General features: G+C 45.0%; 1 protein-coding gene across 2 annotated transcripts in view; it reads left to right on the top strand.

The window, feature by feature from the left end:
- Positions 1 to 27,065, top strand: part of LIPE (lipase E, hormone sensitive type) — a 76,847-nt gene that overhangs the window by 8,276 nt on the left and 41,506 nt on the right. The window contains exon 2 of one of the 2 annotated variants that reach the window (XM_033962498.1): positions 4,233 to 4,358. The exons of the other annotated variant lie outside the window; for it this stretch is intronic. The gene's annotated coding sequence lies outside the window, so the exon portion shown is untranslated. The remainder of the gene's footprint in view (positions 1 to 4,232; positions 4,359 to 27,065) is intronic. 2 annotated transcript variants of the gene reach the window in all.

Consider the following 27,065-nt stretch of genomic DNA (forward strand, 5'->3'; position numbering starts at 1 on the left):
CAGAAAACCATGTGGTGAGCTGTTTTCTGCATCGGGTCGCTAAACCAGTCAAAACTGGTTTAGCGATAATAGACAATAGCTGACTTTAGTGCATCTGGCCCCTACACTGCTCCTCTCTTCTGCCCTATTAGCCCATTGTTCAGATATTCCTTAGCCCCTCCCCGATCATTCGATAATCAGCTCTTCACTTACTGGTATTTGCTGATGTCTCCTGACACTGACACCAGCACAGCAGCCAACATTTCCTGCCGCCAACCCCCTCGCAGCAACCAACATTTCTTTATAACCCCCCCCCCCCAAACTCCAATGCCACTGCAACCAATATTAAACTCCCCCCAATCATTCTATAATCAGCTCTTTACGTACCAGCATTTGCTTCCCTGGCACATGCTGAAAAAGTTATGCACTGACTGGATTGGAGAGGGGTATTGAGTATCTGCACATCTGCCAGCTTCCACCCTCTCCGAGACTCTCAGAGAAGGCAAAACCTGGCAAGCGTTTGAGCATGCATAGATGCACAAGACTCCGCTCCAATCCAATTAGCGCATAACATTTTCAGCATGTGCCGGGAAAGCAAATACCAGTAAGTGAAGAGCTGAATTTTGGGGAAGGGGAGGAAAATGTTTTTTTGCTGTGGCATCGGAGACAAGGGGGGGGTTGCTGCGAGGGGGTTGGAGGTGAGGAATGTTGGCTGCTATGCTGGTGTTGGCGTTGGAGGACCTCAGCAAATGCCGGGAAGCGAAGACCTGATTATCGGATGATCAAGGAGGGGGGATGTTAGTTGCTGTGGTAGTAGCATCGGAGTTGGAGGGGTTGGAAAGAAATGTTGGTTGCTGAGGAGGTTGGAGGCGGGAAATGTTGGCTGCTATGCTGGTGTCAGTGTTGGGAGAAGGCGGAAGAGAAGAGGAGTGATCTGGGGGGAGGGGAGTACATAGAGATACAGAAGACAGAATATAAACCCCCCTCCCCCAAGATTTATACTCAAGTTATCAGTTTCTCCCCCTTTGGGGGGTTTATATTCGAGTATATATGGCATACTTGAAGAAGACACTTCTGAGGGTAGATATGATAGAGGTCTATAAAATCTTGAGTGGAGTGGAATTGGTAGACATGAATATCTTTTTTACTCTTTGAAAAAGCAGAAAGACAGGGATCACCCAATACAGATACTGAGTAGTATATTTAAAACGAATCAGAGAAATTAGTTTTATACTCAATCCGTAGTTAAATTCTGGAACTCACTGCTGGTGGATAAGAGTATGCACTTTCCCGATGACGCCTGCCTGCCTGCATCATTGGGAAAGAGTGCACACTGTAAGGAAAGGGCATACTAATGTGTGCATAGGGTGCACAGATATCTGCAAATGCCCGTCTCCAATTTGTATAGCTGGTTTAAAAAAAAAAAAAAGGTTTAAACAAATTCTTAGAGACAATCCATAAATTGTTATTAAAGTAGTCCTAGAAAAAACACTGCTTATGCCTGGAGATTAAATACCATGAAAGCTTGCTACTTTTTGGGATCCTGCAAGTTAGAAGCTGGATACTTGGCTAAATGGACCTTTGGTCTAATCAAGTATAGCAGCTCTTATGAAAAAAAGCTGTCTGTTCCAAATCACTTGGAACTGGGGGACATCTCCCCTGTGTCCCTAAGGAAGCAATGTTATCCCTAATGTTATTTAAATATCTAAATATATCTATTAACAAAGGTTAGAACTACAAATCTATTGTCCCCTGAAGGACAGTCTAGAGGACTTTTCTAAGTATGTTAATGACAAGTGCTTGGAAACTATTGCAACCAGGATGAAGGCTATCCTTGAAAAACAGAGATTCTTTATACTGCAAGGTCTCAAATCCCTCCAGAAATGTAGATTAAGTTTGGGTGTAGCCTTCATGTTTTGTTTAAATTATAATAGTCGTCCCTGAACTTGTCCTGGGCAATGTTGTAGCTACAGGTGGGCCTGGGTAGGCACAGGCCTACCCAAGACAAATCAGCAGTGGCTGCCTTTCTCCCCTCCCTCCCACATCTGGATCCCGCATTTGTTCAGGCCCACAACCCAGTAACTCCTCTCTCTCTCTCTACCTCGCTCTCTCTTTACTTCTACCTTTAGGGTACTTGTGGCACCACTAGCAAAGGCAGGATGCAGCTTGATAGACCTTAGTTGGACTCAGCATGACCTTTCTTAAGTTCTTAGGCCAACTCTCAATTACGTATAGCTTTACCTTTGTTGGTTATATCACAATCAGAATAGATGGTCCATTTGGCCATTTTCTGCATTATATTGTAAATGCTTTCTGTCTTTATCTGTTTTTAAGTCCATTATTCTAATTTGTATTTTATTTGTATCCCATGTATTAGCTCACCTTGTTGTGAACCGCCTAGAACTTTTTCAGTATGGCGGTCTATAAGAATAAAATTATTATTATTATTTATCTGCCATCATGTTTCTATTACAAAAACTTCCAGAACGCTGCTTCCCAATCAGCTTCTGGTTGTATTTTTAGGGCCCACATTACTCCTTATAAACTGTATGATTACTTGGCTGGCTTTGTTCTTCAGATCAAGATTTTAGTTTGTCTCAGGTTTATATAACCTGATATAACTTGGTCCCAGGTTACCTAGAAGAGAAACGGACACCTTAAATCATGCGATGTTTACTTACTTGGCATTCTCAAAGTACTTACTTAGTATTCTCTTTTTTTTTTCTTTATTTCTTTAATAATTTTCAAACTTAATTTCCAAGCACAACTTGTACAGAAAGCAAATGTTAGGCATTTACATATTTCATTAAAGTATCCACTTTAACAATAAAGAACAAGAAAAATAAACTTTGGCTAATTATGCTCAAGTCCTCCAATAAGATCCAGAATGTTAAGATTTAGCGAGGAAGAAGAAAATATATTAAAGATTAATACTGGTTATAGAGCTCAGTACGAAGGTGCATATTTCATTTTACTAGGACTCAAGTTTTTTCTTTCTCAAAGCACAAAAAAGTTGTCAACTGACTTGGCTCAAAAAAGACATATTTAACAGCACGATAGCAAACAATACATTTACAAGGATGCCGTAACCCCAGATTTCATCAAAAGAAATTCACGGCGACGCTTCTGCATCTCCCGTACCAATCAGGAAACATTTGCACTTTAAGACCCATAAATTCTTTTTAAAGAAAAGTTTCAACAACTATGTTTTATCAATTGATAGAGCTACAGATATAATCAAAGTAGATGACACTGCTGCCTCTTTATCTGATATCTCCAACATTTCTGATACATTCATAAGCTCTTGATCTAAAGGGCTTTTTGGAGATTGATTTTTAACAGGAAGATAATATACACATGAAAATGGAGGTAAGGTTTTCTCTGAAATTCCTAATAAGTATCTCTTAACCATTTCTCTAGGAGTTACCAACGTAAGCCTAGGGAGATTAATCAATCTCAAGTTATTATACCTTGAATTATTTTCAAGCATTTCCAATTTTCTTCTAAGATTGGTATTATCCTTCATCAAAGTCTCATGCAATTGTTTAAAAGTTGTAATGTCCTGTTCGTGTTTCTGAAGCAAAGAATTAGAGGCAGACAGTTCAGTTTTCAAGTCTTTTAACTCTTTAGAATGTTCAAGCAAATTTACCTTCAATTTGCTGAAGATTGGGACTTATGGTCTTCACCAAACCGGCCATAAGATCCCTTAAAGACTCCAGGCTTACCGAGGGTTTTTCAAGTGGTATTAAGAATTTGCTAGTGTAAGAATGTTCACCAATCTGTAGATTTTCCTGTTGTTGCCCCACTTGGCCCAGTCCATCCTCCAAAGTTGGAATTGCCCCAGACCTTTCAATTGGGCTCCTTTGAATTGGAGCTCCAACCTCCAGACCAGACATGGGCAACTCCGGTCCTCGAGGGCTGGAATCCAATCGGGTTTTCAGGATTTCCCCAGTGAATATGCACGAGATCTATTTGCATGCACTGCTTTCAATGCATATTCATTGGGGAAATCCTGAAAACCTGAATGGATTCCAGCCCTCCAGGACTAGAGTTGCCCATGTCTGCTCCAGACTCATCACTGAACTATTACTCGCCTCTGGAGAGTGAAACACCCCGAGCTTCAGGATATCCAGACCCCTTGGAGAGCTGGTAATCTGAGACTGCGGGGGCGGGGCCCTTACTTCAGGGCGAAGGGTTGTTTCTAGCCCGGGAGGAACCACCATGGTCTCGCCTGTTCCCTGTGTCCTCTACAGGCTGCTTCCTGACTCCACCGACACCTCCTGCATCCATCTCAAGAGCTCTTTGATATTCCTGAGAATGGGCACCCCGGTGTGCCGCAAGGCGGCAGCCGCGCTCCAACCTCTCTGTTTCAGCATCTTGTAAGTAAACTAAACTAAACCTTAGGTTTTTATACCGCGCCATCTCCATGGTTGTGGAGCTCGGCACCGTTTACAGGAATTGTAATAAGAAAGGAACTCCAGGGAAAGGGTTAGATGAAGATCAGAGGGAAGAAGAATGTTAGAGAGCTAGGATGTCAGAGAGGAGGGAGAAGTTAGATTTTAGAGAAAAGCGCGGCTCTAGAGCGATGCTCTCAGCACTTCTAGCCAGTCGCCATCTTGGGTACTTAGCATTCTCATAATGAAGGAATGCAAACAGCTAGGAATAAATTGCAAGCCTTTTTCTGCAGCTCCCTAACCCCTTGGAATTCCATTTTCAGGTCACTGTGCTTAGAAATAAATTATTTTACATTTCAAATGCTTTTGAAGACTCATTTATTTATACATGCTTTTAATTTCTAAACTCATTTGGCTCCTGGGCCAGTGTATCGCAAACTGTGTGCCTCCTGAGATTTCAGGTGTGCCGCGACACACTGGCGAGGAGGAGAGTCGCCAACGCCAGCTGACTGCCTACAAGACGTGCTTTTCGCGGTGAGAGTCACGTCCTGTAGGTAGTCAGCCGGCGCAGATGACTCTCCTGGCCGGCATCTCTCCTCCCCCAGCACCTCCCGGATCCCTTCACCGAAGAAGGTCGTGGCCGGATGGGCCTCCGTGCACTTCCGGGTGCCTTTCGGCCAAGGCACTGGATTTAGTGTGCTGGCGGCCGGAAGGTTTGTGAGACACTGTCCTGGGCGATTAGCACAATTTGTAAATGTTTCCAGAGGGGCAGCTTGTGATACTGTTCAGTTCCTTGTGACAAGGCTTCACACTGCAATGAGTACAGCATGAGGCCTTGTTGCAAGGCATTGAACAGCATCGCAAACTTTATCCTGACTATCTCAAGAATAATAATAATAATAATAGTTTATTTTTGTATACCGCCACACCATCAGTTCTTGGCAGTTTACACAATAAATTACAAAGTATTTAAAATACTTTAAGATAACAGTGTCTTATAAAAGGAAATAACACAATTCAATAAAAGATACTAATTGACAAAGTATGACCCTAACTCATTCAAACAAAGTATGCACAATACAGATTATTTATACTAAAATAGATAAGCTTCTGTAAACCTTATTCCATAAAAATCCATTTATCAAATTGAATGCTTGAGTGTTTGGAACGCCATTGGTAGATGACTACACCAAAGTGTACGTGTTTAGCTATTAGCGAAGTATATTAAATTTCTGTTATTTTCCATGATAAAGTGCAGATATTGAAGGTCCATTTAACCTCCTTTTATCTAGCTGCGCTGCTGAGCAGTGCGAGCTAAATGCTGAGCTGTCTATGCTAATCCTATGCTTGATAAAAGGTTTACTCATTGACTATCAAATTTATTAAACACCACTTAGCTTTTGACCTTTAAGCCTCTGTCAAAAGCTAAGAGGTGGTGTTTGATAAATTTGATAGTCAATGAGTGAACCTTCAGAAAAGCATATTTGAAAGTTTGTTATTTTGAACTAATATATACTTTTTTGACATTTTGTTCTACCTACAGCTGCTATGATTGGGTAGTGGGTCCCGCTATTGGAGCCACGTCTCTTGGCGGGGCTACACATCTATCTCTGAGCATTTGGGGTTTAAATAAGTAAAAACACCTTTTGACTTATCTAATTTAGAACAGTTACACTTTACTAGAAATCTCTTCAATATTTCATGTAGTCCTTTTTGGATCTCTCTCAAAATATTGTTAGTTCCTTGTTTTTTTTCCAAGTTGACTTAGGGCTAGACACGCCACTTTGTGACCTGATTTTCCTCCGACCCAATTCACTAACCTCGTGGCCGATCATCCTCTGATCCGATCCGTGCATGCAAAGTAGAAAGGACGCGATTCACTAAACTAAAGAAGGCACACCAACTGGGCTGGCCGATCCAAAAACAAGCGACTGGTGAGGACCTGTCACCTGAGCAAAAACTCTGCTCTCTGCCCGATTCTGCTTCTCTGTTCTCTGTCCTGATCTCCTGCTCTCTGCCCTGACTCCGTGGTTTTAACCCGTGGTGCAGCTCCGCTTTCAACCCACGGGTTAAATCCACGGGCTTGCGAACGTTTCCAGCTTTTTGATTTAAAAAAAAGAAAGTTTCAAGCGCGGTGAGCATGCGCAGACCAACTACAGGCAAAGGAGATGGTCTGCACATGCGTCAGGATTACTGGAGAGCGATCTGTGCAGTCGGTGGGGGGGTGTGATTACAATCATGGCCTTAGTGAATCTAGCCCTTAATCCTTAAATTACAGGACATGTATCTGTATGTTTCCATGTCTGTAGGTTACAGTATTTGTCTGTCATATACTTGCCTCTGATACCCTCCCCTTCCTGGCCCTGGATTGTTTCCTGCCAAGAATTCATTTCCAGGAAAGTCACAAGCACAACACTGCAGAGTCTCTGAAGGTCTGTGTGTTTCTGTTTCTCCTCCCCTGAGAGCAGACACAACACTGTCCTTGGCCAGGGCATTTGTAAACACTGCTGTGCTACATGCCATGTCCAGAGATAATCAAGGCTGCAGGTGGTGGGTGGAGCTGTGCCCACGCGTTCAGGACTGGGATATATTCTCAGCCACTCAGCACCCAGCCTCATATCACTGTGCTGGTGGTGTCAGCTGCCACATCACATTGCTTCTCCCTCACAGCGTCCCAGGCCCCTTTCTCCCTATCACTCACGACTGGGGAAGGGGCACAGGGGAAGTGAGGGAGCATAGCATAAAGTGTACAGAGGCAATGCAAAAAAAAGAGATTAGAGTTCAGGACATGTCCTAATGGTCCTTGCTGAAGTCCAGCCTTTAAGGATCTGAGGTTCTGTCTGTCTCTCTTTGCTACATTAATGCTTTCTCTGTATGTGGATAAAATAATGTGTAGCTATGTTAGTCCACTTAAAAGATAATAAATAGAAATAGTAAAATAAGAAAGGATAAATGGGGTTTTTTTCTGAATTGAAGAAAGCATTGCCTTTGAAAGTGAGTCAAATGTATTAAGGTAGAATAATACAAAAAAAAAAAAAAAAGAATCTTCTTGTGTTTTTGTTTTATTTAATCTCTTTATGTGTACCTCCTGGGTAACCATGAGTGCTAGAAAGTTCTCAGCCCAACCAACTTCCTAAAGTCTGAGCATTATTTTGCTGCTGTAGCTGAAAAGAGTGTTTATTTTATTGTGCAAAATGACAATTTGCAGAATCATGATTGTTTCAGATCATTGATTGAACCACATCAACAAAAAGTGTGGAATTTTTCAAGTGTGGAACTCCGAGCCTTCATGAAATTCCTATTCCTGCAGAAGAAAACTTCAAAGGAAATCCATGAATGTGTGATGCAAATGTTGTGTGACAATTGTCCATCATACTCCACAGTGGTGTACAAACTTTCAGCATGGAGATTTCAAGACCAAAGATGCAGCAAGGTCTGGGAGGCCTCAATCAGTGTCAGCTTCTAAAATTGATGACCATGTCCATGACCTGATTTTGTTGGATGTATAATCCATGAGTAGCTGGGTACGCAAAAGCTGTCAGCCAAATGGGTGCCCAAATGTTTGAATGCTGACGAGAAACAATATTTGCGTGGACACTTCCAAGTTGATTTTGGAGCATTTTCAGTTATCTAGTGCCAACTTTTGGGAATGACAGTTACTGTTGATGAAACATGGTTATACCACTAGGATCCTGAGACAAAACAACGCTCCATGCAATGGTGGCACTCAGGTTCTCCAAGGCCAAAGAAATTCAAGACCCAGAAGTCAGCAGGAAAGGTCATGGCCACAGTATTTTGGGATCAGGAAGATGTAGTGTTTTAATGACTGACTATCTTCCAAAGAGCCAAACAGTTAATGCAGAATACTACTGTAACTTGCTGTGCCGATTTAAAGGAGGCGCTAAACAAAGAAAAGAGAGGGTCAAGACAATGCACCTGTTCACAAGGCTGGCAAAACGATGGATGTTTTGATATAGTTGAGATTTCAGTGCATAGACCAGCCACCCTACTCACTGGATTTTGCTCCATCTGACTATTTTCTGTTTCCAAACCTTAAAAAGAGTTTGAAAGAGCAACAATTTTCAAGTGCTTCGGAGGTGACCAGACATCAGAGAACTTTTTGGAAGGGTTACACGATGTACCAAGTGTGTGAAATTTAGGGGTGAACATGTACAATAACTTGTAAGTTTCATGGCCCCACATCATTCCCTTCTTGATTGGGGCTGAGAACTTTTTAGCTCTCCCTCGTATTTGTCCCTTGATCTCTATAAATGGCTTAAAGTACAGCAAGTATACCTGAAGCCCTGGCAGTTCTGAAACTGATAGTTGGTGCACTGTTTAACTCCTGCTGGTGCAGTAGATGCCGGAGGGCAGTCTAGATTGTAGATGCTGGAAGAGACCTGGGCCTGGGAGCATGGCATGTTCTAGCTGCTGGCATGGATGGAGAAAGTGCTGTCAATTGTAGCAGCTGGAATGCTTTGCCCTTTGTCACAGAAGCAGTTTGGCAGCAGACAGCATCCTCGGGACTCTGACAATGTTTGCTTGGATTCTGTTTCTGGGATGGATTTTGGGGGGGAGGGTTGTCTTTGAGCTCTTGACATATTAGGAATGAGCAGCTGACTTGGCTAATCTGGCTCTAATGTAAACGACTCTCTCCTTATGGGAGAGGCTGAGTGGCAAGAGCATCTGGATGCTGTGAGCTATTTTGCGACAGGTAATTTATGCACTGATACATTCTACTATATATGTTCAGCATCTGTTATACCTCATATTCTCTCTCATGCTCACCAGTTACACCTGGTATATATCTCATTCCATCCCTGTTTCATCCAATGCACCTAGTATCCTGTTACATACACACCCGTTGCATCCAGTGTATTCTCCCAATCCTATACCAGGTACGCCAATTATAGTTATACTTTTTCTGCATCTAGTACATCCATCTACATCAGTGGCACCCCATATACTTGCCCATTCTATAGGAATAGAACCCAGTATACCGCTATATGTTGCAGCCCATATACTTAGCCTTTCTGTAGCAGTGGCCCCCAGTACTCCTTTCTCTGTTGCACCCATATATTTGGCTATTCTGTAGCAGTGCACTCCTTATACTTGCCCATTGTGGAGGGTAGTTTTGAAAGGGTCTAGCTGAGTAACACAGGACTGGCTAGCTGCATAGCGAGGCTGGAAATAGCTTCTAATGAGTACTTAAATAGGTCTATATTTAAGTACTCATTAGAGGCGATTTCCAGCCTAACTCCCCCCCAGTCCTAACTCCCCCCCCCCCCCCATTTCACTAGTAAATGTTAAAAGTAGACATTCCTGAGGTTGAGGGGGAGGGCAATGAGAAAAATACTTACCTATGATGAGTAAATTTCAGACAGGTTTTAAAGGGAAATGATTTGAGTTGTGATGCTGGAAATGACTGTTTAAAAATATCATGGAAAACCAGGAAATTGAATAGATGGATTCTCAATAGAAGCTCTCATGACTAGACTGAAGCAATCGTGTTTCGGCCACCTTATGAGACAGCCAGAATCCCTAGTAAGCAATTATGCTAAGAAAAGTTAAAAAATTAAGAGAGCTTAGAAGGCCAACAATAAAATAAATTGGGACAAATGCTCTGTTAAAAACCCAAATAGAAGACAGAATCTTCTTGAGAAAGTCAATACATAGTTGCCAGAAGTTGGCTTTGACATTCCAGCAATTAATTAATCAGTCAGTGCAAATGGTTTCATTTTGAAAACCAGCTTACACTTCAGCAGGTACAGAAATATCCATGTACCTTTGCCATTGGCAGCTTATTGCAATTTGCCATTCTTGTACAATCCCACTCTATTCCTGAACAAGTAGGTAGTCAATCCCATCTCGTGAGATCTCTTGTAGGAAGCCTCATTAGCATAACTTTTTGCTCCTCCTCTCTTAATCTCTCTGCCCTCCAACTTCCAGTTGTCTTCCTACAAGCGAGACAGTAGGAGCTACTGAAATTTCAGTACGGGGCTCAGGGACCATTGTTCACCCCAGGTTTGTCTGCTAGTGAGTTTGAGTGCAGGCTGCGTGGCTGTGTATCCAGGAGCGAGGCAAACTGTGTTCATCTATTAAGCGTGCGCAGGTTTCTGGGAGGGATGCGTTGGGCCTGAGAGGCAGTCAGAAGATACCGGTAGTCCAGGTTCCAGACTTCTTGAAGCAGAACATATCCCTGTAAACTGTTTCAGCTTATCATCTTGCAGTTCCCAGCACACATCATGGCACAGTCAGTAACAAGCTGACAGCCTGTGAGATAAATTTGGAGGGTCTCCAAATTCAGGTTTTGGGTGGTTTGGAAGTTAGTCCTTGGTCCCCCCACCTCAGAAATCTGTTAGCGCAGGGGGTCCCTTTCCCCAAGGGCACGGATCCTCAGCATCAGAGCCATGGACATTCGAGGGACAGTCTGCCAGCAGACGACTCAGATGATCCGGATGATGTTCTCATGCCTTTAATTTTTCTGACAGGCAATTCCACAGTGGCTGCAGTCACAGAACTCCTGGGGGAAGCTCTGGATCTTGGGGAAGACCCCACTGTGTGGGGAATTTTCAAACATTCTACACTGATAGGGATCATTTCAGAATTCCTTCAGGAACTGAAATTAGAGACTACTCGGTCCTTAACAGTGCAGTGCTCTCTTATAAGTAGCACAGAATTGCAGTCTTCCTGTTTTCCTGACCATCCGGACATCACAAAAATGCTCATGGATCACTGGGAGGTGACAGAAGGTCCTCTGAGAGTGACCGAGGCTACTTCTAATCTCTGTCCGATGGCTGATACCTTTAATCAGTGTTTTGTTTCTCCTAAGGTGGCTGTCTTGGTAGCGCAGCTTACTAAGCGCACTTTTCTTTCTAGTGAAGGTGGTGTGATGTTGAAGGATGCCAAAAACCACAGAATCGATTTTGTGCTCAAAAGGCTTTTTGATTCCGTAGCCGCATCCTTTGTCACCAGAGCCTGTCGCTCCAAGCTGCATCACGATCCTGATAGTACTGTGGATAAATATCTTTTATTTTGATTTCTATAGTGGACTGATTCCCTGTATGACAGGTTTAGGGTGGTGAGCAAGTTTTCTGCTTGTTCTGTCTCCACGTGCCTGGTAATTCTTCCAAGGCGACCCTTGGTAAACTGCCATTTAAGGGGCAGTTATTGTTCAGGAAAGGTCTGGGTGACCTTATGGCTAGTGCGCAGGACTGTAAACCTAAGTCCTTGCTGGACAGCAGACCTCAGTCTTCTAAGGTGCCTGGGCATCCCAGTTTTCATTCCTCCAGAAGATTATCATCAATATTCCAGAGGTTCCTCGGGTTGGAGTTCTTATCAAAGCAACAGGCAAAGAGGTTTGGTGGAGCTAGGCACCCACAGTCTTCAGGAGCACGCTCTACTTCTGCCTCAAAGAAGCACTTATGACACCAGGCCCTCAGGCTATCCTCCAAGAATTGGAGGGAGGTTCTCAGCATTCCCAGAGGAGTGGGCGGACATCACCACAGATCGCTGGGTGCTGGATTCTGTGAGATGGGTACAGGCTTGAGTTTTATCATCCCCTTCTGGAGCTTTTTTCTGGACTCCCCATCAGAGATAACTGGATCTAGCAGCCATAGAGCCCATTCCAGAGTCCAACTTGGGCTCAGGCAGATACTCAATATATTCATCGTGCCAAAGGCTACCAATCTTTTTTTTTCCCCGTTTCTTCAGATTACCATGGGATTCTCTAATTTAGATCTTTGGTTCTGGCAGCAGGCTCATCAGTCCCACCCTAAATTTGAGGGACTACTCTGTTACATCCCACTTGTTCAGGAACAGTGTGGGATTGCACAAGAAGGAAAGATTAAGTTCTTACCTTGGTAATCTTCTTTCTTGTACATCCACACTCTGTTCCTGAAGCCTGCCCTGGGAGTTGCTGATTCGCCGATTTGTCTGCTTCAATAAGTACCAGTAAATTGGACTTCTGATTCTTTGACTAACCTTTTTCAATATTAACAACCGCAAAAATGGTGCACTTTGCTCCAGGGGATCTTTTACCACTGTGCCCCCAAACTGTTGGTGCAGGCTGTCTCCTTGTTTTCAGGTTTTATTGTTTAATATGTCCATAAAACCTGTTTGATTGGTGTTCTTATGTTTATTATTAATATGAGCAGATTAAACTTGTTTCTCGGGGACTTTCCCCATACCTTTTTCTCTTCTTTATCCTTTACAGGAATAGCTGTCTGCTTTATCACACACTGGACATTGGAGGGCAGTCTAGGGGTAAGAGAGGAGGAGCAAAATATGCTAATGAGGCTTCCTACAGGAGATCGCGCAAGATAGAATTGACTACCCACTTGTTCAGGAATAGAGTGTGGATTTACAAGACAGAATTACCAAGGTAAGAACCTAATCTTTCCTTATGTACCCACATCCTTTTGCTTCAGTTTTACAAGTCTCAGTTCTTCAGTATGTGTTACTAAACCTCTGCTGTGTTGCAAAGATTCACTCACCCCCCCCCCCCCCCAATCTTAAATATTCTGAATTTACTAAGAACTGCACAAGCTGGAGCATATGATCAGAAATAGAGTCTTAGCTGCTGTTGCTGGCCAGATCTTTCTGCTTAGAGGCTGCTGCCCTGGTATAGCCCTCAGTCCCTGTTTACTAACAGCTGAGGGATCCCTGAGGAGCAGGCAGTAAATAAAATGTAATAAACAATACTGCTTACCCGCACTCGGTCGGAGGGTACATTCTAGCTATTTGATAGTTCTAGTAAACACTTTTCCAGGGAGAAACAGCAACTTGAGAGAGTCAGATCTGGGACAGAAGTCACAGGATCCCACTGCCCTGTTTTTCTGAATGGAAGTTTTCAATGGGCTGCTGTTAGCACCTGTGCTTGGTGGTATGTTGAAGACCACACTTACCTTTCTGATCTGTCACTCTCTGCAGCATATATCACTTTATCTCAGTCATACTGTTCCATTAGGCCTGACATACAAATAAGGACCATGACCCTGCTTTCTGTGCCTCACAGTTACATTGCAGTCAGGTGGCTGCTCAGCCACCTGAATCAAGCACAGCAAGGCTAAATCCCATGATCTGCAACAACAGTGAGCGATCTCTGTGTAACCTCAGACTGGAGATGACGGCACTAGGCTCTTCGCTCTCCATATGACCCTGTCCTAGCTTACTGCTTTGTGAGAGATGAAGGAAGAGTTCAAATAACTAAGGTCATTTTCCAGCACAGCATGTGAAATCAAAGGGGCGTAGCTCCCCAATCTTTCTCCTGGTGACAGTTTACATTTCCCTCTGCGTGGAGCAGAGTGTGGCATAGTGGTTAGAGCTACAGCCTCAGCACCCTGAGGTTGTGGGTTCAAACCCCACAATGCTACCTGTGACCCTGGGCAAGTCACTTAATCCTCCACTGCCCCAGGTACATTAGACAGAATGTGAGCCCACCGGGACAGATAGGGAAAATGTTTTGAAGTACCTGTATGTAAACCGCTTTGAGTGTGGTTGTAAAACTACAAAAAGACAGTATACAAGTCCCAATCCCTCTCCCCCCCCCCCCTTCCCAATTGAATGAGGTCAACAAACTTGCTTCTCTGAACTTAATTTTAATTCAGTACTGCAGCATGACTGCAGATCTACTGTGTACCTTGTGGTCCATGTTGAAGTGCATTTTTTAGCAATAGAACTGTCAAGAGTTGGGGCTAATGCAAGGGTAGTATTTGCATTTAGCTCAAGGTGAATTTCTCTGTCTCTAGGTAAACCTCTATCAATTAACAGTCAAGTCTCTATGTCAGGACACCAAATGGGGATCACAAAACCTGTCTTTGGGGTCATGTCCTAGATAAGTTCTCCAATACAACATTATTCTGCACTTCAGAGGCTCACAGAATCTTAGTGGGCTGCATTCATGGAGTCACAGCCACAAAACCATTGGGAAGTATTTCTCTAGCTCCTCTCTTCCCCCTATTCCCAAGATTTTAATAATTAAACTCAGAATGGAGGAGTAGTCTAGTAATAACCAGGAAAGCCAGGTTCAAATCCTGAGGAGTCACTTAACCTTCCTTTGCCTCACATACAGATTATAAGCTCTCTGGGAACAACGAGATACCTACTGTCCCTGAATTTAACTCAACTTGAGATACTACTGAAAAGTGTGAGCTAAATCCAAATAAATAAGTCATGATCAAACTAGGATATCATGATCAAACCAGGCTATCCTTGTGCAGAATTGTCCTCATTATTTGTATGTGTATATGTTTATGTATATATAAGAAGATAAGAACATAAGAATAGCCTTACTGGGTCAGACCAATGGTCCATTAAGCCCAGTAGCCTGTTCTCAAGGTGGGCAATCCAGGTCACTAGTACCTGGCCAAAACCCAAAGAGTAGCAACAGTCCATGCTACCAATCCAGGGCAAGCAGAGGTTTCCCCCATGTCTTAATAACAGACTATAGACTTTTCCTCCAGGAATTTGTCTTAAAACCAGCTACGCTATCCACTTTTACCACAACCTCTGGCAACGCATTCCAGAGCTTAACTATTCTCTGAGTGAAAATTTCCTCCTTTTGGTTTTAAAAGTATTTCTCTGCAGTTTCATCGAGTGTCCCTAGTCTTTGTACCTGTTCTGCTCCACTCAGGATTTTGTAGACCTCAATCATATGTCCCCCTCAGCCTTCTTTTTTCCAAGTTGGAGAGCCCTAACCTTGTTAGTCTTTCCTCATACAAGAGGAGTTCCATCCCTTTTATCATCTTGGTCGTTCTTTGAACCTTTTCTAGTGCTGATATATCTTTTTTGAGATAAGGAGAACAGAATTGAATGCAATACTCCAGGTGAGGTTGCACCATGGAGCAATACAGAGGCATTATAATATCTTTAGTCTTATTAACCATCCCTTTTAAAATAATTCTTAGCATCTTGTTTCCTTTTTTTCTGCCGCCACACATTGGGCAGAAGGTTTCATCGTATTGTATACAATGACACCCAGATCCCTTTCTTGAGTGGGCCCTAGCATCTGGTAACTGATTTGGGTTATTCTTCCCAGTATGCATCACTTTGCATTTGTCCACATTAAATTTAATCTGTCACTTGGATGCCCAGTCTTCCAATTTCCTTAGGTCTGCCTGCAATGTTTCACAATCCGCATGCGTTTTAACAACTTTGAACAGATTAGTGTCATCTGCAAATTTAATCACCCAACTCGTCATCCCAATTTTCAGATCGTTTATAAATAAGTTAAATAGCACCGGTCCCAGTACAGATCCCTGCAGAACTCCACTGTTTACTCTCCTCCATTGAGAACAATGACCATTTAGCCCTATCCTCTGTTTTCTATCCGATAACCATTTCCTAATCCACAACTGAACTTTGCCACCTATCCCATGACTCTTTAAGTTTCTCAGGAGCCTCTCGTGAGGAACTTTGTCAAAAGCTTTCTGAAAATCTAGATACACTATGTCAACCGGCTCACCTTTATCCACATGTGCATTCACACCTTCAAAGAAGTCAAGCAAATTGATGAGGCAAGCAAACCCATGCTGATTGTCTCATTAAATCATGTTTGTCTATGTGTTAAATGGGCTGTTTGAAAACTTCAGACTGAAAAAAAGTCCCACACTTCAAAGCATAGGGTATAAATAGGGGGAGGAAAAGGATCTCAAAAACCTGCTTGGTGACAGGGAATAAACCTCAGCCAAGTCTGACAAGATTCCGCAATTTCATTCATTGATCCTGAAAAACCTCCTCCTCCCTATTTTTTTTTATTTTTTACTTGTAGTGATTTTTAATTGTTTTATTGTAATTTGTCTTAAAATCTTCTCCATTAAATTTTCATTAACACCATATTCATATGAATGATATTAACTATATCTTCAAGGTACTTATCTTAAATGTTGCAGGCAACCACAGCCCGATGGGACCTGTTTTGTCACAATTATCAGCTTTCTCAAGGGTTCATGTAAGCTGCTGCATAATTATTCAGCGTTCGCATTCAGTCCTAAGATTCCCTGCTGAACTGTTCTCTTTCTGCCAGAGAGGGGAAGGAAGGAGCCATTGGATTGGTCAGTTGGGGGAGAAGTGGAAAAGAGAGCTCAAGTAATATATATGAGGAAACCTGGAGGAAAGGATAGAGAATGAGGGTGGTGGAAAACTAACTTGGAATTTAGAAATAGGTGAACAGGAAGAGAGGACTAAGGATTGGGAAATAGATGGAGGAGGAGGAATGGTGAAGGTGGGGAGTGTGGGAGATTGTGTGGTGAGACTGCATGAGCAGAAAGTCAAAGGGTGAATAGAAAAAAAGGATGTGACCATAGGATAAGAGCCTTCTCAAAGTCTGAGAAAGAAGGGAGCACAGAAGGGTATAAGGAAAAGATAGACAAGAGAAAGTACCTTTTAGAAAGGCAAAAGACTAGTAGTGAGAGGTGTGAGGAGGAGATAAATAGAATTGAAAATGTGGTGATTTGAGAGTTAACATGTCAACAAATTGTTTTCTGCAGTTGAAATTTAATAAAATATCAATTTAAAAAGATGTGAAATTAAAGAAAACAAATGTAATACTCAAGCACGCAAAAATATGGAAAAATTATTTCATGAGAGGACAGGCACTGATACTTTCCCAATTTAGATTGCTATAACTTATTATGTGGGCAATTCAGATACAGAGGAAACTGCAGTCCAGGTAAATATAGCAGCACATTTATTATGCTTGCATATGCATTTGATATGGTATACCATTGAATATCAAGCACATGTAATATTTAAATCTTGTGCTATAATTTTTAATATACTCTATGGCAGGGCTTTTCAACCCAGTCCTCGGGGCACACCAAGTCCCATCAGGTTTTCTGAAAATCCACCATGAATATGCATGATAATCTATCATGCACATTTATAGTGGATATCCAGAAAACCCAATGGGACTTGGTGTTCCCCATGGACTGGATTGAGAAACCCTGCTCTATGGTAATGCCTCTAAGTACCATAGAGCAGTGTGTCCCAAGTTGAGAGTACCCCTTGCCAGTCAGGTTTACATGATATTGTATTTAGACTTAATGTATAGTATTGTATTTAGACTTAATGTATAGTATTGTTATTCAGACTCACGGTATTGTATAATATCGTATTGTATGTGGATCTATTGTTTTGTTTTGTATTGTTTTAAAACCTTTAATATTCGCTGAATGTCCAGCCTTCTTACTATGTAAACCGCCTAGAAGTCGTCTGACTATGGCGGTATAGAAAAATAAAGTTATCCCAGGACAAGCAGGCAGCATATTCTTAACGTATGGGTGACGTCACCGACGGAGCCCCGGTACGGACCTTTTTAACTAGAAAGTTCTAGTTGGCCGCACCGCGCATGCGCTGGTGCCTTCCCGCCCGACGGAGGAGTGCGTGGTCTCCAGTTTCTTCGTTTCCGCGGAGCGAAGAAGACGCATGTGCTTTCAACGGCCGTTGAAAACTCTATTTTGCCTTCCCGCTCGCGATTTTTTGATCCTTTTTGTTCTATATTTTGTCTTTTGACTTTACCTTCCTTTTCAAAAAAAAAAAAAAAAAAAAACTCGTGTCTTTTCTTTGCTTTTTTGCAGCCGGCCCCGGCGGGGCCTGTTGTAATCATACAAGCCTCCGGGTTTGATTTCGCGGAGGCCGTGTTTCCCTTCATGCCCCCGCAACCGGGCTTCAAGAAGTGCCAGCGGTGTGCACGCCCGATCTCTCTGACTGACCCACACAACTGGTGCCTTCAGTGTTTGGGTCCAGAGCATCGGGCTGACACCTGCACCCGCTGTGCAACTCTCAAGAAACGCACACTTAAGAACCGGCAAATACAGCAAAATATTCTTTTCGGTGCCGGTTCTACCATGGAGCAGGCCCCGACGTCGACGGCACCGCCTAAATCGGCACCGGCCACATCGACACCGCCTGATCCTCCTTCGGGGTCGATAGCGCCAGGTAAGCCGGCTAAGAAGCCTTCCACTTCCCTTGAGCGACCTCCTGTTACAGCGGTGACACCGGTTCTTCCGACGTCCCGCCGATTCCGTAAACGCTCCGCTCCGATCACGGTGAGTGCCTCGTCATCGGCCTCCTCATCGCCGGAGCGTCGAGCAGCACCTATGGTACCGAAGAAATCTAAAGCGGTACCGGTGCCCCCATTGGAGGACCGGATCTCGGCCATCCTCCAGGACAAACTTCAGGAGCAGCTACAGAAGCAACTCCAACAGCTCCTTCCAACCATACTGGCACCGCTCCTTCCGGTACCAGTCCAGACCGAGCCTGGTACCGCCCCACCGGTATCCACCCCTTCGGTACCGCTGAACACATCCATGCCGGTCTTATCTGCTCAGCCTGTGCTTCAGACTTGCTCGGCAGAGGACCCGACCCAGGCCCCAGATCGACGCCGGTCATCTCGGGACCGGGATGGGCACCATTCCTCCAGGGACAGGGATCGACGCCGGTCTTCATCCCCCGGCACCGTATCCATGCGATCTGGCAAGTCCCTTTCTAAAACACGCCATACTGAACCGGCTGTCAGGGACCCAGACCTGTGGGAGCAATCCCCACTCGGTACCGAAGAGGATGCCTCTTCTACCGATGAGGAACCCTCTATGGCTGAAACCACTTCCAAGCCCGAGCAATCCTCCTTCACGAAATTCCTTCGGGAGATGTCTGCGGCTCTCTCCATCCCACTTGAGTCCGACTCCAAGAAGTCCCAGGCATTTTTAGAAGCCTTGGACTTCGACTAACCTCCCAAGGAATTTCTTAAACTCCCCGTACATGATATCCTACGGGAAACATTTTATAAAAATTTGGAAACCCCACTGACTGTCCCAGGTGCCCCTAAAAAACTGGACAGTTTATACCGGGTCATCCCGATCCCGGGATTTGATAAAACCCAATTGCCCCATGAGAGCCTCCTCGTAGAGTCCACTCTAAAGAAATCTCAGGGATCTAGTGTGTATGCCTCCACCCCTCCTGGCAGAGAGGGAAAAACTATGGACAAATTTGGAAAGCGCCTGTACCAGAATGCCATGCTGGCTAACAGAGCCAACAATTACTCGTTTCATTTTTCATTTTATATGAAACACCTGGTCCAACAACTTTCTGCTTTGGAAAAGTATGTACCCGAGCGTAAAATCCCACTTTTCCAACAGCAGATTTCCAGCCTCCTTCAGCTCAGAAAATTTATGGTGCGCTCGATTTACGACTCCTTCGAGCTTACTTCACGAGCCTCTGCACTAGCTGTAGCCATGCGACGCCTAGCCTGGTTGAGGGTGTCTGACCTTGATGTGAACCACCAGGACCGTCTCGCCAACGCGCCCTGCCTTGGTGATGAACTTTTTGGGGAATCTCTTGATACCACAACACAAAAACTTTCGGCTCATGAGACCAGATGGGACACCCTCATTAAGCCGAAGAAGAAGACTCCACCGGCACGACCATACAGGCCTCAGTCCTCTTATCAACGTCGATTCTCTGCCAGGCCGCTGAATCCTCCTCAGCAACAATCCCGCCGGCCTCGCCACCAACAACAACAACACACGCAGGCTCGTTCTCAGTCCCACCAGGCGACCAAGCCTCTCCCTTCGACTAAAAACCCTCAGCCCTTTTGACTCGTTTCTCCAGGGCATAGCCAGTCTCCAACCTTCCATGCCTCTTCCTCAGCCTATCGGAGGCCGCCTCACCATCTTCCTCCACCGCTGGGAGGCCATCACGTCAGACCTGTGGGTTCTCAACATCATCCGTCACGGATACTCACTAAGGTTCCAAACTCTACCCATAGATCATCCTCCCGTAGAGTCTGCTTCTCACTCCTCCCAAATTCCTCTCCTCCTTCGGGAGGTCCAATCCCTTCTCCTCCTCAATGCCATCGAAGAAGTTCCGCAAGACCAGAGGGGTCAAGGTTTTTACTCCCGCTACTTCCTGGTACCCAAGAAAACGGGAGATCTTCGTCCTATCCTCGACCTCAGGAACCTCAACAAGTGTTTGGTCAAGGAGAAGTTCAGAATGCTCTCCCTTGCCACACTTTATCCTCTTCTCTCTCAACACGACTGGCTATGTTCCCTGGACCTCAAGGAGGCCTACACCCACATTCCAATCCATCAGGCTTCACGTCGCTACCTCCGATTCCAGGTTCAGAATCACCACTATCAATACAAGGTGCTGCCCTTTGGTCTCGCATCATCGCCCAGGGTGTTCACCAAATGCCTGATTGTGGTAGCGGCCTTTCTCAGGTCCCACAATCTACAAGTGTTCCCCTACTTGGACGATTGGTTGGTGAAAGCAACAACCGCTCCACTTGTGCTGCAATCCACTCACCACACCATCTCTTTCCTCCATCTCCTGGGGTTCGAGATCAATTATCCCAAGTCGCATCTGCTTCCCACGCAGCGCCTTCAGTTCATCGGAGCTCTTCTCGATACCAACTCCATGAGAGCGTTCCTTCCTGCCGACCGGCACCGGACACTGCTTCACCTCTGTCGACAGGTACTCCTCCAACCATCCATCCCTGCTCGCAAGATGATGATTCTTCTGGGTCACATGGCCTCGACAGTCCATGTGGTTCCTCTGGCGCGACTCCATCTGAGAATACCACAATGGACCCTCGCCAACCAATGGTCACAGACCAGGGATCCTCTTTCTCATCCCATCTCTGTAACATCATCTCTTCAGCAATCTCTTCAATGGTGGTTGAACTCCTCAAATCTTTCCAGGGGCCTCCTTCTTCATCCGCCCCCTCATTCCATGATCATCACCACAGATGCCTCCCCCTATGCATGGGGAGCTCACATGGGGGATCTACGCACCCAGGGACTCTGGACCCCTCAGGAGCGTCAACATCACATCAATTTCCTGGAACTCAGAGCCATGTTTTATGCTCTCAAGGCCTTCCAGCACCTTCTCTATCCTCAAGTTCTTCTCCTATGCACGGACAACCAAGTCGCCATGTACTACATCAACAAGCAAGGAGGCACCGGATCTCGTCTCCTTTGTCAGGAGGCCCTCCGAATTTGGACCTGGGCCACAGCCCACAATCTGTATCTCAAAGCCGTCTATATCCAGGGCGAACAGAACTCCCTGGCCGACCGGCTCAGCCGCATCCTTCAACCTCACGAGTGGACCCTGGATCCTCCCACTCTCCACTCCATCTTTGCTCGATGGGGCACTCCACAGGTGGACCTCTTTGCAGCTCCTCACAACCATCAGCTGCCCCAGTTCTGCTCCAGACTCTTCTCTCCACATCGTCTGGCCCCGGATGCTTTCCTACTCGACTGGACGGATCGGTTCCTCTATGCCTTCCCTCCACTTCCTCTGATGTTGCGGACCCTGTTCAAGCTCCGCAAGGACAGGGCCACCATGATTCTCATCGCTCCTCGGTGGCCCAGACAACACTGGTTCTCCCTCCTGCTTCAACTCAGCGCCAGGGAGCCCATTCCTCTTCCTGTATTTCCTTCTCTGCTTACGCAGCAACATCAGTCTCTGCTACATCCCAATCTGTCTTCCCTCCACCTGACAGCTTGGTTTCTCTCGGGCTGACCTCTCCAGCAAACCTGTCTCAGCCGGTCCGTCGCATTTTGGATGCCTCCAGGAAACCCTCCACACTCCAATGTTACCATCAGAAGTGGACCCGGTTCTCCGCTTGGTGTCTCCTTCATCATCACAATCCCACCTCCCTGGCGGTGGAAACTGTACTGGACTATTTGCTCTCTCTCTCCGACGCTGGCCTCAAGTCGACCTCAATCAGAGTGCACCTCTGTGCCATCACTGCGTTTCATGAGCCTATTCTTGGAAAACCCCTCACGGCTCATCCTCTGGTTTCCCGGTTCATGAGAGGCCTCTTCAATATCAAACCACCTCTTCAGCCTCCCCCCGTCGTCTGGGACCTCAATGTGGTTTTGTCAGCCCTCATGAAACCTCCTTTTGAGCCTCTTGCTACTACCTCGCTCAAACTTCTCACATGGAAGGTGCTTTTCCTCATTGCCATCACCTCTGCCAGGAGGGTTAGTGAGCTACATGCACTGGTCGCCGATCCACCGTTCACTGTTTTTCACCATGACAAGGTGGTTCTGCGTACCCATCCTAAATTCCTTCCTAAGGTGGTTTCAGCCTTTCACCTCAACCAGTCCATCGTACTGCCTGTCTTCTTCCCTAAACCCCATTCTCATCCTGGGGAACAGGCTCTTCACACGCTGGATTGTAAGCGTGCCCTGGCGTACTACCTTGACCGTACCAGGGCTCACCGCTCCTCTCCTCAACTCTTTCTGACCTTCGATCCTAACCGTCTGGGTCACCCTGTATCTAAACGGACGCTGTCCAATTGGCTTGCTGCCTGTATTGCGTTCTGTTATGCTCGAGCTGGCCTGTCGCTGGAAGGAGCTGTCACGGCCCACAGGGTCCGAGCTATGGCTGCTTCTGTGGCTTTCCTCCGCTCTACGCCTATTGAGGAAATCTGCAAGGCGGCCACTTGGTCTTCAGTTCACACATTCACTACTCACTACTGCCTGGATGCCTTCTCCAGGCGGGATGGACACTTCGGCCAATCTGTGTTACAAAATTTATTTTCCTAATGGCCAACCATCCCCCCTCCCTCTCTGTTAGCTTGGAGGTCACCCATACGTTAAGAATATGCTGCCTGCTTGTCCTGGGATAAAGCACAGTTACTTACCGTAACAGGTGTTATCCAGGGACAGCAGGCAGATATTCTTACGACCCACCCACCTCCCCGGGTTGGCTTCTTAGCTGGCTTATCTTAACTGGAGACCACGCACTCCTCCGTCGGGCGGGAAGGCACCAGCGCATGCGCGGTGCGGCCAACTAGAACTTTCTAGTTAAAAAGGTCCGTACCGGGGCTCCGTCGGTGACGTCACCCATACGTTAAGAATATCTGCCTGCTGTCCCTGGATAACACCTGTTACGGTAAGTAACTGTGCTTTATTATTATTATTATTATTATGATATCAATGAATGTGATTGATTTGCATACACTGCCACCATTATATGCAAATCTCTTTCATACACATTCATTGTGGATACCTTGAAAACCTGACTGACTTGGGAAACGCTGCCATAGAGGCCCTTTTACTAATGCTTAGCATGTGCTAAAGCAGGGGTCTCAAAGTCCCTCCTTGAGGGCCGTAATCCAGTCGGGTTTTCAGGATTTCCCCAATGAACATGTATGAGATCTATGTGCATGCACTGCTTTCAATGCATATTCATTGGGGAAATCCTGAAAACCCAACTGGATTGCGGCCCTCAAGGAGGGACTTTGAGATCCCTGTGCTAAAGAAATTAGCGTGCACTAAGCGCTGCACGTCCTATGTTACACCTATGACCCACATGACACAGATTAATTAAAATGATTTCTAATTAAATTTAAAATGATTGAAGAAAAAAGTCACAACCAGTCTTCAAATGAGGAAATTATCCACAGCACAAAAGCATGTGATCCTACACCAAACCCCAATTGTGGAATAAATCGCTTACTAATACAAAGGTACAGTACTTGCATTTTGGATCAGTAGGCAATTTATTTCACAGTTCGGATTTGGTAAATAAAAAAAAGTAAAATGTTTGCTGTCATAAATGTTTGGAACAGATGTTTTCAACGATTTCCCAAAATCTTCCAATTTTTTTTTTTTACCAATTTAAAGTTCATCAGATAGAACACTCTTTGCTGCCTGATACCCAAAGGTTTATTTTACTACTCTTGGGCTAGGAAAGCGAAGCGTTAAAAAAAAAAATCTCTATAACTGATTTCCACTGGTAAAGACTGAAGACTTCTTTTACTAAATCACTGTAGAACTTCTTACCACGAGCCGGCAAAGTAAATGCTTCGATACTCATTCAATTCCTATGATTGTCGGAGCGTTTACCTTGCTGGTCCGTGGTAAGAAGCTATACTGCAGTTTAGTAAAAACCAGCGTGAATTGTTTACTATATTGAATGATACAGTATATAAGAAATGCATTGCAATATAATGTAACAGTTTTCAAATATATTTCCACTGGTAAATGTATCCACAAATACAGCAGGTGCAAAAGAAAGCACCTCTTCCCCACCCCCTCACCCCAGTAAAATGTTCCCAGGTAGGTAGTTCCAAAAGAGTTAGTCTGCCTTTATTTTAAATTGACTGTTATAATAGCTCACTAGCTGTCCCTTCTTTCTATTTGCAAAGTTTTCCACATTTGCAAAATATAACAGTTAAAACAGGATGTTCTGACCATGTGACTCTCCTGCTCTTTAATCCACATTGGCTTCCTATTTTATTGTAGAATTAGATTCAAAATATAAATTTTAGCACAAACAGCTTTTTATACCAGCCTAGCACATATTTAAATTCCTTGGCAATACTTTTATTGTCCATTTGCTATTTGGCATTTATCTGCCATCGTGTTTCTATGTTCCTCCACATTTAAAAACAAGACTTTACTCTACCCGCAGCAGAGCTGCCTACATTTTGGCCCCTGTGCTTTGGAACTCATTACTTCTTGATGTATGTTATCCTTTGTTCCTCCTGATTCCTTCACATAACCAACACCAGTTACCTGCTAGATTTCTCTGCCCTCCCCCCCCCCCCCATTAAGCCCTAGAGACTGCCTGCTGTCTCTCCGGATTCTTTCCTATGACCAATGCCAGTGTGTGCTTCAAAGACACCTTATATCTCCTTCAAAGACACCTTATATCTGTCCCCCGATCTTTGCTTGATTGTGGGGCCAGCCCTGCTTACTTATTCAGACTTAACCCTAGCCTTCCTACCACTGATGCGGACATAACCATGCTTCTTTGTGAAGGAACCCTCCTGGTAAGTCTTTTACTAAGCTACCTCTCACCTTCATGCTATGCTACTAATTCCCTGTCAGATTTGACTTCACAACTTCTCCTTGTTATATGGGGATTGCATATTCCAGTTTCTCCCAAACAATGGCTATTCAGCCCTCCCCACCTCTTAGTTCAGCTCCTCACTGCTGCTTCAGCTCCCCCAATAAAGCCCCTCTCCATAAAAATATTACTATTAAACTGTAGGACCTTGCGTAAGTAAACATTTTTAAAATGAGATAATTAGAACCTCTGGTTGTGACCTCTGTTGCATTACTGAAACCTATCTAAAACCAGGTGAGGAGTCCCTTCTAATCAGTTATCTGAAGGGTATGAAGTCATCACCATCTCTTGTTCATCCAAAGCAGGAGGTGGCATTGCAGTCATTTACTCAAACTTCCTGCCAAAGAGATTGCTTCACCCTTTAACCATCCTGAATTGCTCGTTTGAAATTTGACTTGCATGAGCCCCTACACATTCTATTCTACTGCCCTCTGGCCCTACCAGTAGACTTCTGTCTCCAAACTATTGCTGACACATCCATCTGTTTCCCCAACTTAGTCATCTTGGGAGACTAATATGCACATCAATGATCTCAATCACCCCCATGCAAAATTTTTCATGTTCTGGTTAACCAGCGTCAATCTGTTTTAGTCCGTTAATACACCTACTCATCGAGCAGGACACTCCTTGGACCTGGTGATTACCCAACTCAACTTATCGACTTCTGTTTCCTCCCTAACAGCTAACTCAGACCATTTCTTAATATAATTTACTATCTCTCATGTTTCCTTTCCTCATTCTCATCCCATTACAGTGGCGAGATTGACTCGTCACTTCTCTAAAGTAGATAGGCCCATCCGGTCCCGGAGATTTGGTAAGTTTCAGCTTCTGGATCCTCTGCCGTATTTCCTCCAGAGAGATAGGAGCATTCAGCTGCGCCACCTGCGCCTCAGATAATCGGGGGACCTGAATGTCACGAAAAAAGTGATCCCTATCCTCCTCTGTGAAGTCCCTCCGTGCATAGAGGGCGCTATAAAATTCCACAAATTGTTCTTGGATGTGAGCTTCCTGGGTAAAACTCTCTCCCCGGGAGTTCTTTACCAATTTCTCTGCTCAGACACTCGAGGAGAATAGTCCTGGAACAGCAGAATTTTATGCCCCTCATAGGAGATTGTGCTCTTCGCTTTATAGCTGGCCAGAAGTCGCTGTTTATCAGCAAAGTTCAGGAGTCGGGCAATCACCGGACGCGGTCTTTGAGCTTCCTCCCAGCCTGTGCGCTCTCTCAACTGTCAGGGGGAGGCCTCCGGCGTCCATGCCCAGTTCAGCAGACAGCCACGTGGAGATCACGCGGGGCAGATCCGCAGGCAGGAGAAACTCCGGTAGGCCGATAAATCGAAGATTGTTCCGGCGGCTCCGGTTCTCAAGATCTTCCTCCCGTTCCTCCAGCCGACGGCCCTTCTCCTCCAGTAATTGGGCTCCCGCTTCTAAAGCCACAGTGCGATCTTCCTGTGTGGACACCCGATCTTCCACGTGTTGGATACGGGCGGCTTGTCTCTCTACCGTATCTTTGATGCCATCGACGGTAGTCTGCAGCCTGGTAAGTTTGTCATCCAGGAACGCGGTCAGGTATTTTTTGAGCTCCTCAAAAGCATCAGCCGGCAATGTAATGGTCGGGCTTATTTGTACTGGGGCAGGAGACTGTGCCGCCGCCATCTTAGCCGGACTCGAGGGGCCTCTCTGACTTTTAGTAGCCTTCGTGAGTTTTGTCGGCATACCGTGTTACCTCAGCAGAAACTATGAACTGCAGGAACCCTGCAACCTGCTCCAGCCGACTAGGGCAGTTTCAGACCCCGCTTAAGCAAGAATGAGCAAAAAAAAAAGGTAGTGCAG

This window comes from Geotrypetes seraphini, chromosome 11 (genome assembly GCF_902459505.1).
Source record: "Geotrypetes seraphini chromosome 11, aGeoSer1.1, whole genome shotgun sequence".
NCBI lineage: Eukaryota > Metazoa > Chordata > Amphibia > Gymnophiona > Dermophiidae > Geotrypetes > Geotrypetes seraphini.